Consider the following 14994-nt stretch of genomic DNA (forward strand, 5'->3'; position numbering starts at 1 on the left):
AAGTCCACCAACTATACATTTTACGTTCATAAAGTTTAATTTAAAATACTAACTTGTAGTATTTGTTTTGCTAGTAAGTATTGTAAACTCTTTAAACTAATAATGTATAACCTACATAAAAATGTGAGAAATTGAGCTGACAGCAGTTTAAAACACTAGATTTTGCCTACAACTCCGCTTATAAGGGAAAGACTATTTTTTCCGCTCCGAAGTTCGTTTCTTTTATATTCTTACTACATTTTTAAGCATACTTATTCATGAAAAACGTTATGATGATAACGCAAAAAAAAAAATGAAAATCGCTGTTTAAAAAATATGAATCGTTCCAAAAACGAAATACCTACCTACACATCGAAAGTAAAAGCTTCACTCACACATTGTCAGCTACGTACACAAACCTGACCTTTCCCAACGTAATGCACGGCGACGCCCGAATACTGGGGTCAATGACACTCGATGCACCGGCCCGAGGCTGAATGTGCAATGCATTTGGCAGGACTCGTTTTAAAAAATAAAAACATCACTTTCACTGAATCGGAATGAGTGCGAATTTGATTTGAAAACGGAACGATTTTTCATTCGTATGTTCTAAATTGAATTTAAATGTTTAGGTTGCGTGAATGGGAATGTAATGTAAAAAAAATAATTCAATTTTAAAAGTTGTTCTCGATTTGAATATGACTTTAAATTTGGATGGAATTAAAAAATAAAAAATTGGAATTGTAATAGTTTGGTTGCATGTATTGTAAAATGTGAATGGTTTTCAGTTACAGTTAATACCTACTGGTAATTAATTCCAAATCTACCCATAATTTTTAAATTTTTGTTTTAAAATCTTTAAGTGCAGGTAATCAGTTTTACACGAAACATCTGGCTGGAATAGCGCGAAAATTAACTGTCATCACGGGCAGATGCGCCGATCCAGTTTCATCCGGTTTTCTCCGGCGCTATCCGGCGCGGGGCAGTTTCATCCGGTTTCGCTTTCAGTGCCTACTAGCATTTTCGTTGACAATCATATCGATTGTTCATTTGGCTTTTGTTTACTGTATAAATGCTATATAATATAATTTGACGTATATCAGCTGGATACAAGATGGAAGTCGGTTTTTTCTTATTATTGTGATATTTATTGGAATCTAGTGAAGGAAGATGTGCCATGTGGTTTTCAGTAGTACCTAAAAATATAACCACTCCATATCTTATCCATGGATGTCGTAAAAGGCGATTAAGGGATAGGCTAATAAACTTGAGATTCTTCTTGTAGGCGATGGGATAGTCACTATTTGAATCTCAATTCCATCATTAAACCATACAGATGAACGTGGCCTTTTAGACTTTTCAGGACTGTTGGCTCTGTCTACCCCGCAAAAAGGGATACAGACGTGATTACATGTATGTGTGTATGTAATGAAGAGAACTCAGAAAAAGATCATTAGTACAACTGGGATTTGAACCTGACGCATTATTATACTTATATTTGCGCTCGTCCACCGACGCCTATGGTCAGCCAAATTAATTCGCCATTATTTTGCTAAGCGTTTGCTATCAATCTGAGTTCAATTAGCAAGACGGTCATCATATACTACCTATACGTCATATATGTATATTACATGTCAAAGTGTATGCTAGTGATGTACCATGATTGATATCCGCTAGATAGCTTCTCAATTTGCTCAATTATTATGCAATTATTGTTGCATAATAGCGAGCCCTTCACACACAGACGTGTGAAGGGCTCTTATTAATCTTAGAAATTCTACTCAAGTACTAAATTTCATCAAAATCTGTTAATTCGTGTTGTTTCCGTAACTTTTGACAAGAACCAATCCATATCTTGAAATGCGTATCGTAAAAGGCGACTAAGGGATAGGCATATAAACTTGGGATTACTCTTGCAGGCGATGAGCTAGCAACCTGTCACTATTGTGAATCTCGTTTCCATCCTGAAGTCATACAACTGAACGTGGCCTTTCAGTCTTTTCAAGACTACCTACCTAGCAGTGGATATATGTATTAGTAGATTCCCAGAGAGGTAGGCAGAGACTAGGTACATAGATTTTGCGTAAATGGTAACAAACATACTTACATCCAAACAAACTTTCGCATTTATAATATAATTAACATAGTTGACAGAGCCAATATCATAAGACGAAAGTCACGATGAGAACCATGACCCAACACGAGTAAGGTTCCCTTGCAAAGGTCAGACGTTAGTCGCTTTGTGTATAAAATTCTGGACTGTGGTCAGAGGCGCATCCCCATGTTCCTCTCGAGAGAGGTGAGAATAGAACCGGGACTTTTATTATTATTTAAATTTCAATTAAAACAATTAATCATAACAAGTAGGTATACATTGTTTCTCGTCCACATTTTATTTTCTAATTCGTAAGATTGAAGGGAGGTGACGTTATTGAAGCACAATGCTGCAGTGTAGTTCGTTACCGCTTCTTCTGCACTGACGCTTTTGAAGCGGCAGTAAACTTAGATTTAACTAATTTATTTGACGTCAACCAAATAAGGTATGACAATTATTAATTTATGTTTGAAAGGTCCCACAGTAACGAATAAAAAAATTTAATTTGAATTTAAACTAACGCTAGGAGGATGAAGGCAAAGGTCACGTTTAGTTTCTACCTAATTTATTGCCTAAAAGTAGAATCTAAATTGCTTAAAAAATAAATTGTATTTTGTGAAAGACAATCAATGTCTTTTACGATCTGCGCAGGAAAAGCAGCTGGCAACCACTATGTTTTGCGCAACCGGAACAGGAAGGAAACACATATAGCTAGATGATTGTGTTATCATCACTATTGGCCCCTGGATTAGTTCGCAGATGCCGGTAAACTTTAAAATCTACAACAAATGTACATTTAAAAATTACATTGATTGAGTTAAAGTTACATCAAGACTTGTGAGATACCTAAGTACGATTAACTATAAACCAAACTTAAACAGTAATGTACTATTCTGATTCTCATTTACAGATAACTTTAAAACTACCATAAAATTACGTTAAGTCATAAAAATTTTATGATGTATTAGTTAAAATAATATTTACCCACATTAGTACTCGTGAGCCACGCCGTCAGCAATAATTTCAATTGAAAAACTAGTTTACCTACTGTCCTAAATTAATGTTTTTAGACAAATTTTATTTCTTTAGACAATTTAAACATCATGATTATGTCTTTTTACAAAAAGGCATATAAATTACAGTCACAAGTCTTTTTCAACGCTTAATTCCATTGTTTTCGAAATTCAATTTAGTTTTGTTTCCAGCCAGTAGTAACTGATATGAAATAACGTAAGTACACGTTACCAAGCGGCCAGTTTATTGACGCCCCATCCGTCTGAACTTGAGTTTAAGCCTCTGTGAATGTCATCTAGCTTCAGTGCAATTGCAGTTCCGTGCTCGTATGCACGATCTATGCACCGCGCGCCAAAACTAACCTAAAAACAACAGACAATGGCCCAAATTAAAACCTGAAAAACATGACAGTTCAAATTCGAATTCCGAATGTTCTAATTTCGACGTGAAAAGCTAAACGAAAGGAGTGCAAGTGGGAAAGAGATGACTATGCCTTCCCGCGTCCGCTATTTCTGTGACGTCGGCCGGTGCATAGCGAAATAATATAATGAAAAGTGGCATTCAGTAAATTCGTTGTGTTTACGCGCGTTGCAAGTTTATTTGGTGAACGGTGTTATTTTTTTGTGTACGCTCCCGCTATCACATTTTCTAGTGCGGTGGCGCCACCTACTGTGTCCTATTTACCCGCTCCCACACATGGCTGTAATCAAGGTGCTGTCAAAACAATTGCGGACTTTTCGGTGATGAAGAACTGAGTTACGATGGGTGATTTTATGGCGTGTTTCGGAGAAGTGAAACAGTGGCGGGATCATATCGCGGAAAATTGAGCTAGCGGTGTTTTTTCCAAACTTAACCTACGACAATCTTCAGTTGCGCGCGAGCGGTGCCCGCACGCGCCTCGCGTACTATTCGCAACTCTTTCGCCTTCGAAATTTGCCGAATGGAAGCCGAAAACGAGACAAAACCCGCCGAATTCGTATTTCGAAGTTCGGGACATTCGAAACGTTCCATTTTCGAACGCGACCGAAGTCGGTCGTTCGATGACCTTATAAAGTGAAACTTTTTTCTTTCACTTTGCTCAATTTTGTGATCTAGACATAGTGCCTTCTGCGTACAAACTGATGGAATTTTGTGATGTCATAGTGCAAACTTATATAGACTAGGTTATTATAAAGTGAACTATTATAGCTACCTGCTTAAGGAACAATTCCAAAGTGCATATGGACAGATACTGCGAAGATTTTAGGTAAGTCGCACTTGAAATTGCATTTCGTCGTCTCATAATAATTGTCAGTCTGCGGAACGCCAATCTTAATCTATGAACTTGATTGAGCCGAGTGACGTTGGCGCGAGTTGGTGCATTGTGAATTGCGATTACAAGTTCACTTATGTGCAAGCGTTGACTTCACTCCGTAGTCAAACGCGCGGGAAAACCACCCTTGTTGACTTCAAAACTTGTTTGTTTTGAGTCTATTTTCGTTTGTTTATTGAGTTTTTTGGGTTGACGAACTTGGCGAGGTATTTTTGTACTTTAAAAGTAACATGAGTAGTTTTGCGTTATTTTCCCTCGTCGGTAAGACCAATGGCCTTCTGGCTGTCAATAGACACATGTATATCTACTTAGGTACTAACTAGGTTTGTCTAACTCGCCTTGATAGTGTAGTTTGGTTCACATGACTATTTTATCGATTTATAGCAGCATTATAATTTACTTTGCCATTACCTACTTACTTCAATTTACTGTTATACATGAGAAAATTTATATTTATGCACTTCCCATAAAAAGGGCATGATTATTATATTCTTATTCCTATGACAGGTATTATCATTTTCAGCAATTATCGGACTCGGAATATTCATGTATATCTATAAAAAAGTTTTTCTACATAAATAAAAGGTTTACCAAAACCTTTTACCTACTTATAAATTAATCAATCTTTTCCAATTTTTACTGGTATTTGGATTTAGGTAGTTTTGACATTTTTTCCTTTTTTAAATTTTTTTAAGGCACATTTTTCTTAATAGCGGATGAAAGATTGTTAGTGAACTTTTACGGCGACGAAGTTGCGGACAACAGGAACAAATGAACATCTAGGTAAATAAGAACTTGTTTATTACAAAGCAGCAACCCCAAAAAGTACCTCAATCCGTGTGATCAATACCAAATTAAATTACCGAAAAACAATTTGTCATAATTTTAAGGAAAACAACAAATCCACAAAAATTGTCCAAATTGTATGACGCATGAGGTAAACAGGCCAATAATATGTATTCAGCAATTGCGCAACAAAAATTCATTATCTTTATTAACCAGCTCCCAAAATTGTTACTTACTAGAATATGTCGAAAAATCGCGACATTTCCTGTTCCAATAGGAATATGGGTAATTAAAGGAGCGTCCGTGGTTGAACGGTTAAGGTGCCCAGTTAAAATGCGTAATGCGCAGAAGGGCACAGGTTCAAATCCCACCTCTGCCATGTACTAGAGACTTTTTTCGAAATTATTACTATTAGTTTCAATAATAACCGATGCTAATAAAAACATCGTGGGGAAACCTGCACATTCAGGCAACTGGATCTGTTACCATGATCAATCCAATACGGTTTAGGTTTACCGGCAATGGTTATGGAGTTCAGATGGAAGTCGCTTGGTGTAAAAATCTGACTTTTAAGAATCAAATAAAGATCTATGGTCAAAGGCAAACCCTTCAGAGTGATGAGGATGCTTCCGGGACTAAAGCCAGGAGGAAGAGAGATGACAAGTAAATAAATCATCGTGTTAAGGGTTCCAAACAGGCATTGATTTTTTTATTTTTAAAATTGCATCTAAAATGCAGCATTACTACTGCATTCGTGACAAACCCCAATATCGTGTCCGGCTAAAATGTCCGAAACCCAACGATAATGTTGATGCCGCCATTAGCACGACGAAATGTACTTTTTTTAAATTTCAAACACAACAACGCTTTTCGGTGTTCGAAATATAAAATAGAATGAGATGGTTTTCTTTTTAATATTTCAACACAGATCTTTCGGTGTTCGAATAAAATATTTTTCTGCATTCGAAATTAAAGTTCGAGCGTCGTTTGACTTTTTTTTATTGATAAAATATTCAGGAATATTTTTCTGTGTTCCGAATATAAACCTCTAGTTCACAATTTATGAAAAAGGAGTTTAGTTCCTGTTTTGTGAATAATTTCAAGGTTTCGTTCTCCTGTCTACAGCAATTTTCTTGAAATAATGTCAGACAATTTTACATTTGTTCATTTTTATTTTAGTAAGTAGTTACATACTCGTAGCATAATTTTTTTTTCTAACCAAAAAGTACAGTTTACTTTTACAAGTTTACACCCTATGTTCTTCTTAAACCAAGCCTTTCTTGCGTCAGAGGAAACCTGCACATTTTGGCAACAACAACAGAGATCCAATAAGAGTCAAATTTCCCTATTGACAGAGTTACAGACGTTACCCAATGTTAAGATTTATTTTACGCGATATAAGATATGATCATTTGCCGTGTGGTTCCCGGCACCAATACAAAAAAGAATAGGACCACTCCATCTCTCTCTTTCCCATGGATGTCGTAAAAGGCGACTAAGGGATAGACTTACGAACTTGTGATTCTTTTTTAGGCGTTGGGTTAGCAACCTGTCACTATTTGAATCTCAATTCTATCATTAAGCCAAATAGCGGAACGTGGCCATTCAGTCTTTTCAAGACTGTTGGCTCTGTCTACCCCGCAAGGGATATAGACGTGGCCATATGTATGTATGTAAGATATGATCATAGTCGCAAACGGACCCCAGGACGGGACCCAGATGGACGAAACCTGTAGTATGCCCGGAGAATTATGAGGACTCCTGCCAACGTCGGTGGACGAATCGGTAAGGGGCCTGGTCAAAACGAGGTTGCGCATAAAGGCACCGGTTCGAATCCCACAGCGGCCATGTACTTATCAAAGCCTATATTCAAAGTTATGTACATTAGTTTGATAACTAACATATACTCATACGTTGAGGGAAAACATCGTGAGGAAACTTGCACATTCAGGCAACTGGATGCGTAACCATATGATTCAATACGGGTTAGGTTCCCCCGCAAAGGTTGCGGAGGTCAGATGGGAGTCGCTTCGTGTAAAAACCTGATTAACCCAATCCAGGATCCATGGTCAAGAGCTGACCCTGGGTTCCTTTCCAGAGTGGTGAGGATGAAACCGGTACTGTAATGCCCGGAGAATGATGATGTCTCCTTAAAGTATATACTTACTTACATATTTTGTATTCCATTAAAAAAAAGTAACAATGAAAACAAACCAAAAACAAATACATTTCCACCATTTCCATTAGTCCAATTTAGAATACAACGCGGTTGTATTGATTCACCAAAATGTGGGGTTAAAATATTTAAAACTCGTTGTGACAGTTTTGACCGATCAATAATAAGGGCTCGCTTGTAACAGCCAGTTAACGTGTTTTGCGGAAATATAATAGATACTTTTAACTTTTCAACTGGGGAATGAAATATGACGAGGGAAAATTGCTGTCACCGATTTAGTACCTATTCTTTTTAAGTGTGGGTTTAAATACAAATTCAACATTTCAATTCATTAATGGGACGTTTCAATATCACTTAATAATCCTACTTCCTACTACTATTATAAAGGCGAAAGTTTGTATGGATGTTTGTTACTCTTTCACGCAAAAACTACTGAACCGATTACCATGAAATTTGGTATGTAGGTAGCTGAAGACCCAGAATAACACATAGGCTACTTTTTATTCCAGAGTTCCCGCGGGATTGATAGGGTTTCCATGCGGACGAAGTCGCGGGCGGCCTCTAGTTGTCATATCTTTTGGTTTTTCACATTGGTTGACGTCAAATTACTTAAAACTAAGTTTGCTGCCGCTTCCAAAGCGTCGGTGCAGAAGAAGCGGTAACAAAACTTCACTGCAGCATTTTCTTTAATCACGTCATCTTCACAATTATCAAAAATTATGAAATGTGGACGAGAAAATACATTGTTATTATTAATTGGTTTACCTACCTATAAGCAATTTAAATATTAAATAACTTGATGTACAGAGTGTACTTAATTTTGATTTACATTGAAATCAAATTACAAAACTTTACGAGGTTACACTACTCATTTTGCAAAGTTTGATGCACATTTTTTATATTTTTCCTTAAAGTAAACTAAAAGAAGCCGAAGTAAATTTACATGAGTAGCATATTGACGTTAAATATTAAAAAGAACTTATATTTATTACGTAGCAACGACAGCTACTAAGATCTTTCTAGCGAAACTGGTTTCAAATAAAAAACAAAATATGAGCTCTCGCGAATTCTTCAGAACGCAAGTCACTAGTGCAAGAAAAGTCATCATCTATCCAAGATGGCCGCCGCATTTTTTTGTCTATCCGCTAACGGCCAGTGTTTAGAACCAGTTCTTGTCATACACTAACCTTGTCATTAAGGCATGGCAAGTCATTTTTTAAAATTGGAATAGCGACGTAACTGGCTGGTGAATTTTATAGTTTAAATCGTAATTTTATTCTTCGTTTATATGATTTTTTTTTAATGTTAATATGCCTCCTTGTATTTTTGTTTGAGAAGAAGAAGCAGAGATTTCTTATTCTTTTTCGTACTTAGTATTCCTACAATCTGTTTATTTCCCTCTAAATTCTACAAGTTTTTGGGGGTTATGTTGAGATCTAATATTTTATGGTTGCCTAAGTATATAAGATTGAATATTTCTATTCTCATTGCTTGCAACATCCGCTTTATTACGTCACAAGACCTAAAGCAGAGTAGCGTGGGAAATAAAATACATTTAAAAATTATGAATCCGCTTGTTGTATTATATATTTTTAAACTAAGTGGAAATCAGAAATTGCATGGTATTATCTTTAAAAAAAGTGAAGCCTACTGAATGATTCTTTTCCTTCAAACTAATAGAGGTTATGTAACATACCTTACAGTTAAAATATGCCTTTGTCAATGGTAGGATCTGATCATCTTTTTTCAGCAATTACAATTAAATGGCGAAAAGGTTAAATAGACTAATTAATTAAGCAGCATTGCCTTAATTAGCACGAGTTTAAAATATCAATTACTTATAAATTGAGTATCTAAGCACATCTTGAACAGTCACTTTTTGCGATAAACCTGTTATCATTTCAATGAGTTTCAATGCCACCCTTCTAGCCTAGCAAACTAGACCTCTAGCATTTTCGTATCGCTCCGCTATTAAAACCACCGAACGCACCAGAGATAGATGCAATAAACAACATTTCATAGATCAACTTAAATTAGTCGTTTAGAACGCACCCGAGTATCAACGAGTAAAACCGAACGCAGCCAACATGGCGGCAGTTTTGAGGTTAAGGTTTGACATTTCGAACCGTTCTAAAATTAAATGCGCCGTTCTAGCATTTGATTGCACGCTTATTGCATTATAATTGAGTTTGTTTTCGTATGTTTAGCGGATCATAGACAATTGGTCGTCTACAAATGGCGCGTAGTCTTGTCATTTTCCTTGGTTGTAATAGAGGGTCTTGATCTTCGCATTGAATTTGCTGCTGTTGGTATTATTTAACTATGAGTTTCGCGTACGCTTCCCACGTTCGCTATTATTGCTTTTTAATAAGAGGCTAGTGATGAGAGGGAATTAAACCTCTTTTTTCCGTCAAAGGAGGTTGATGCACTTTATCGTTCGAGTTTGATGCACCGTTTGCTTTCTTTGTGACGGTCGTGACGTTTATCGGGTAGCTAGACGAATACTAATTTCATTAATTACTTCTATCTTCTGATGGCTTTGTCAGATAATAAATTTTAACTTCAACTCCTTGTGTTCTCCCGGTTTAATCCTCGCCTCTCTGGAGAGAAGACTAAGGTATTAGTATGAGGCCTCTATTAAAAATATATCCTACTACTATTATAAAGGCGAAAGTTTGTATGGATGTATGGATGTTTGTTACTCTTTCACGCAAAAACTACTGAACCGATTACCATGAAATTTGGTATGTAGGTAGCTGAAGACCCAGAATAACACATAGGCTACTTTTTATCCCAGAGTTCCCGCGGGATTGATAGGGTTTCCATGCGGACGAAGTCGCGGGCGGCCTCTAGTACCTAATAATATTATTTTATTAAGGACAATTTTTACATCTGTCTACCCTATGTCGATCTTACGATTCACAATCTTCACGATTGGGCTAGTTTTGACGACAGTACCTCAGTACCTATTGCAAAGGAGCCTTACTCATATCAGATTAAAGACAACCACTTGCCAAATTTGTAAAATTATTTACATAATTCTACTAATATTATAAATGCGAAAGTTTGTGCGTATGTCAGTATGGATGTTTGTTACTCTTTCACGCAAAAGCTACTGAACCGATTACAATGAAATTTGATATGTAGGTAGCTGAAGACCCATAATAACATATAGGCTACTTTTTATCCCGGAGTTCCAGCGGGATTGATTCCACGCGGACGAAGTTGCGGGCGGCCTCTAGTTAAATATAATTATCTTTAGATTTGTTTCTAATTGCATTCATTGCTACTTCTAACCTAGTAACCTACTTTAGAATCTTAAACATTGCATTTCAATAACTTACCTAAATTATTTGATGAGATTCCTGTGTTTTTGCACAGTGTAATTTTCGTCTGATATCCTAAACCTAGAACTTAAACTAAAGGCAGAGGTTAAGTTGTTGCTAGAATCAACGGAATATGTTTATAACTGTTGTTAAGGTTAGGTTAAGTTAGGTAGAAATGGGTGGATAGTTAGATATGTATAAATTAAATTGCCTTAATTGTTATTTTTAATTTAATTTTATATCTTTGTTCATAATTTCCCAATATGTAGATACCCCTAATAGTAGTAAAACAAATGAAATTTGTGCTTAAACTGAACAATCTTTGCAAAATTAAACAAAACTCAGCAAGGAACAGAGAATCATATTTTGCAAATTCAAATATATTACTCGTAAATCATAAAAACCAAAGGTAGTCATATAAAATCGGTCTCAAATCTACCGTTCTGCTTCTAAATTCAAAATCAAGAATCGAAAATCGAGAGCGTAAATCGAGTAATACAAAACAATGCGCTCTTATCATTCGATTACGAGGTAATACGAGGCGGGGCGGTAAAATCCCGCTTTTTGCGTCATGCGACTGATTAAAATTCAAAATGAAATAGAATTAGGTCTGTAGCGTGCTTAGTTAAATTGAAGGTTATTGTCGCGGTTGGATGTTGTTTATCTGCTTGGAACTAGAACTATAGATACCTACTTAGTGTGAATTTTAACTAAGCATTTAGATACTATTAGCCGCTGATTCTTAGGCTTGTGAAACCTAGTAATAAATTATTATTTTTTATTACTAGTATTTTAATAATCAATTTTTATCAAGAATTAACTTTAAAACAATTGGTAAATTGAAAGTTGTTTTTTTCCGAAATGAAGTATTACAAGATTTACATAGGATAGGTACAAAAATAATTATGCAAAAATTTGGAAAATTAATAAGCAATGTTGTTAGGATATTACTGTAGTACCTATATCTATTTTTTACTTCCTTATAAAGAAAAGCAACTAACACATGTACACAACATTTTAGCGCTCCAAGATTTGCGTTCTCAATTTAAAATTCGTTCGGAGAAGACGAAAATGATAACAAAAATTTCCGTGGCGATTCCGGGGAAGGACAGACGAGCTAGTATTGTTTGAAATCAGAGCGGTTTCGGCGAATCAGGTACGTTGGTTTTCGTTTTGAAAAAAGAATCATCATAATTGGGATAAACGGCCAGCCACATATCACTAGTTATTTGAATCTCAATTCCACCATTAAACCATACAGCTAAACGTTGCCGTCTAGTCTTCATATTATTAGCTTTCACCCGTAGTTTTAGCGTGACCCGAATTTTATAAAAAAATATAGGTTTTTCGCTAATCCCACGGGAACTAGGTATAGTTAACGCGCAAAGAGACAACAAACAAATAAACTTACCTTTGAATTATAATATTTAAGAGTCAAATTAATCCTACTAATATTGTAAATGCGAAAGTTTGTGAGTATGTCAGTAAGGATGTTTGTTAGTCTTTCACACAAAAACTACTGAACCGATTACGATGAAATTTGGTATGTAGGTAGCTGAAGACCCAGAATAACATATAGGCTACTTTATATCCCGGAGTTCCCGCGAGATTGATAGGGTTTCCATGAGGACGAAGTCGCAGGCGGCTATTATGTTATAAATAGTTTGGGGAAGGACACGGGGTACCTTTCATCCCAGTAATAACGAAAATTTGCGTAAAAACCTTTATTCTTTCGTAGGTGGCGCTAAAATCGTGCGGATAAAAGCTAGTATATGTATTATTAGTATAGATTATTTTCATGGAAACGAATACCAGTCCCACATATTTCCACAATGCCTTTTTACCCCGTGAAACCGAACCAATTCTAATAAAATCTATGAAAGCTCGTGCGAAATACGGAACTTTCATTTCCTTCTGTCCATCTGGGGGGACAAAGCTTATTATAAAAGCACAATTTTATGACAATTGTTTTAATTCCCACAGACATTATGTGGTAAAGCGATGAAACTATTTATTATTTATACGTAAAGCAGTCAATAGTGATTATAGATACGATTTATGTACGAAGCACCGTGTGGTTCCCGGCACCAATACAAAAAATAATAGGACCTCTCCATCTCTTTCCAATGGATGTCGTAAAAGGCGACTAAGGGATAGGCTTACAAATTTGGGATTCTTTTTTAGGCGATGGGCTAGCAACCTGTCACTATTTGAATCTCAATTCTATCATTTAGCCAAATAGCTGAACGTGAGCCAGTATTCTGGAGATATTGAATCTGATTAAAATGAGTGATCAGGAGTCTGATCAGGAGTCTGATCAGGAGTCTGATCAGGAGTCTGTTCAGAAGTCTATTCAGGAGTCTGTTCAGAAGTCTATTCAGGAGTCTGTTCAGCAGTTCAACCTGTTCAGCAAGTCAGCATTATCGAAATCAGCCAATATCTAATTATGACTTCCAAGTGCCTATTAGAAAATGCATGGCATACCGTTTGGAGGCACAGTTAGCGTACACTGCTAACGACCTGAAGTACACAGACATTTGACTTACTTATGATTTTAAAGGCGAGATATTATAAGTATATTTATACATACACTAGCTGTGCCCGCGACTTCGTCCGCGTGGAATAGTTATTTTGGGCATCATATTTATTTTTGCAAACATCCTCTTCGGCTTTATCAATTATAGCTGCTAATTGTTATGCGACTTGGCGACGACTTGGCCCACATCATTACCCGCGACGGAACGGAGACCGTATAGTGAGATGAGAGGCCTTTGCCCAGTAGTAGGATCTTACAGGCTGATACTTTACTTTAAAATAGTAATATCTTCTAAGATGTTCATTGAAATTAACGCGTATTAGAAAGAACGCTGGTTCGCCGTATTAAATGTTTCGCTGCAAATTGCTTATAACGACTATATCTCAAAACCTATTCGTCTGATTTGTATACTGTAAATGGCAATTTTAGTCTACATGAAAAGCCGAAAGTAATAAACATATTTATTTGGATAAGGATTAATACCGAATTAAAGAAAATTGGTTTCAAAATAACTTATGTTTATAATGAAAAAATAATCTTAAAAATGAACATAAAAGTGGTTATTGTAAGTAAACCTTAAGAGATAGATATATGCTCTCGCGGACTTTTTTGTGGCAAAAAATGAGTACTTCACATCTTTAGTACATTGTTTTGCTATATCTTTGTTGGTTTGCGCAGCGTTCGCGTGGAAAGCTCGCAGATGGCCGACTCATTCAACTTTCACCTGCATTGTTGACGTTTCCCGTAGGAAATCCGGGATAAAATGTAGCCTATAGCCTTCCTCGATAAATAGACTATCTAACAGTGAAAGAATTATTCAAATCGGTTCAGTAGTTTCTGAGATTAGCGCGTTTAAACAAACAAACAAACAAACAAACAAACAAACAAACAAAACAAACTCTTCAGCTTTATAATATTAGTATAGTAATAGTATAGATAAAATCACGCCTCTTTCCCGGAGAAGTAGGCAGAGACTACCTCTTTCCACTTGCCACGATCTCTGCATACTTCCTTCGCTTCTTCTTCTTCTTAAGTGTATTAATTAGTGTATTAATTAATTCAAATAGTGATAGGTTGCTAGCCCATCGCCTAAAAGAAGAATCCCAAGTTTGTAAGCCTAACCCTTAGTCGCCTTTTACGACATCCATGGGAACGAGATGGAGTGGTCCTATTCTTTTTTCATAGGTGCCGGGAACCACACGGCACTATATGAAAGTGGGTAGCGGTGTACGCGAACCAGCACAGTTGCTTTCGCTGCCTGGAAGTGGCAAATTAGACGTAACGACACACACACACACACAGACAGACTTATTACAGTGAAAATACGACAAAAACTAAAACCAGCCTTCACAGTGCGGATAACTGTAGATTTTTGGGACGATTACACGTAATGGCTCGGTTTAGAATTTTCAGAATTTAGAGATAGGTAAAGGGCATAATGAGCGAACGATTAAGCCGCGTCTTAGTATTATACACGCACATATGTACACACATACAACACACACATATAATTGAAGCGAAGAATCTAAATCGCGCAAACAAAGATTTCACGGATTGGAGCATAAATGCAACATCCGACACAACATCGTCTGTCGCGCGGTTCCCCAGGCATCACACCTAGCCTGGCGGAAGATCTTCCCTTTGCTGTTGATTTGAAACATCGCTCCCGCTGCAAGCCTATCTTTAAGCTTTACAGCTGAACGTGGGCTTTCAGTCTTCGTGAAACTGTTGTTGTGTGGTTGTGGCCATGTGGTTCCCGGCACCAATAGA

The 14994-nt window shown here is 36.6% G+C and overlaps 1 protein-coding gene across 1 annotated transcript in view; it reads left to right on the forward strand.

Moving 5' to 3' along the window:
• Positions 1-3325: 3325 nt before the first annotated feature.
• Positions 3326-14994, forward strand: part of LOC106133017 (mushroom body large-type Kenyon cell-specific protein 1) — a 152909-nt gene continuing 141240 nt past the window's right edge. Inside the window, exon 1 of the mRNA XM_060950883.1 lies at positions 3326-4334. The gene's annotated coding sequence lies outside the window, so the exon portion shown is untranslated. The remainder of the gene's footprint in view (positions 4335-14994) is intronic.

This window comes from Amyelois transitella, chromosome 23, assembly GCF_032362555.1.
Source record: "Amyelois transitella isolate CPQ chromosome 23, ilAmyTran1.1, whole genome shotgun sequence".
Lineage (NCBI taxonomy): Eukaryota > Metazoa > Arthropoda > Insecta > Lepidoptera > Pyralidae > Amyelois > Amyelois transitella.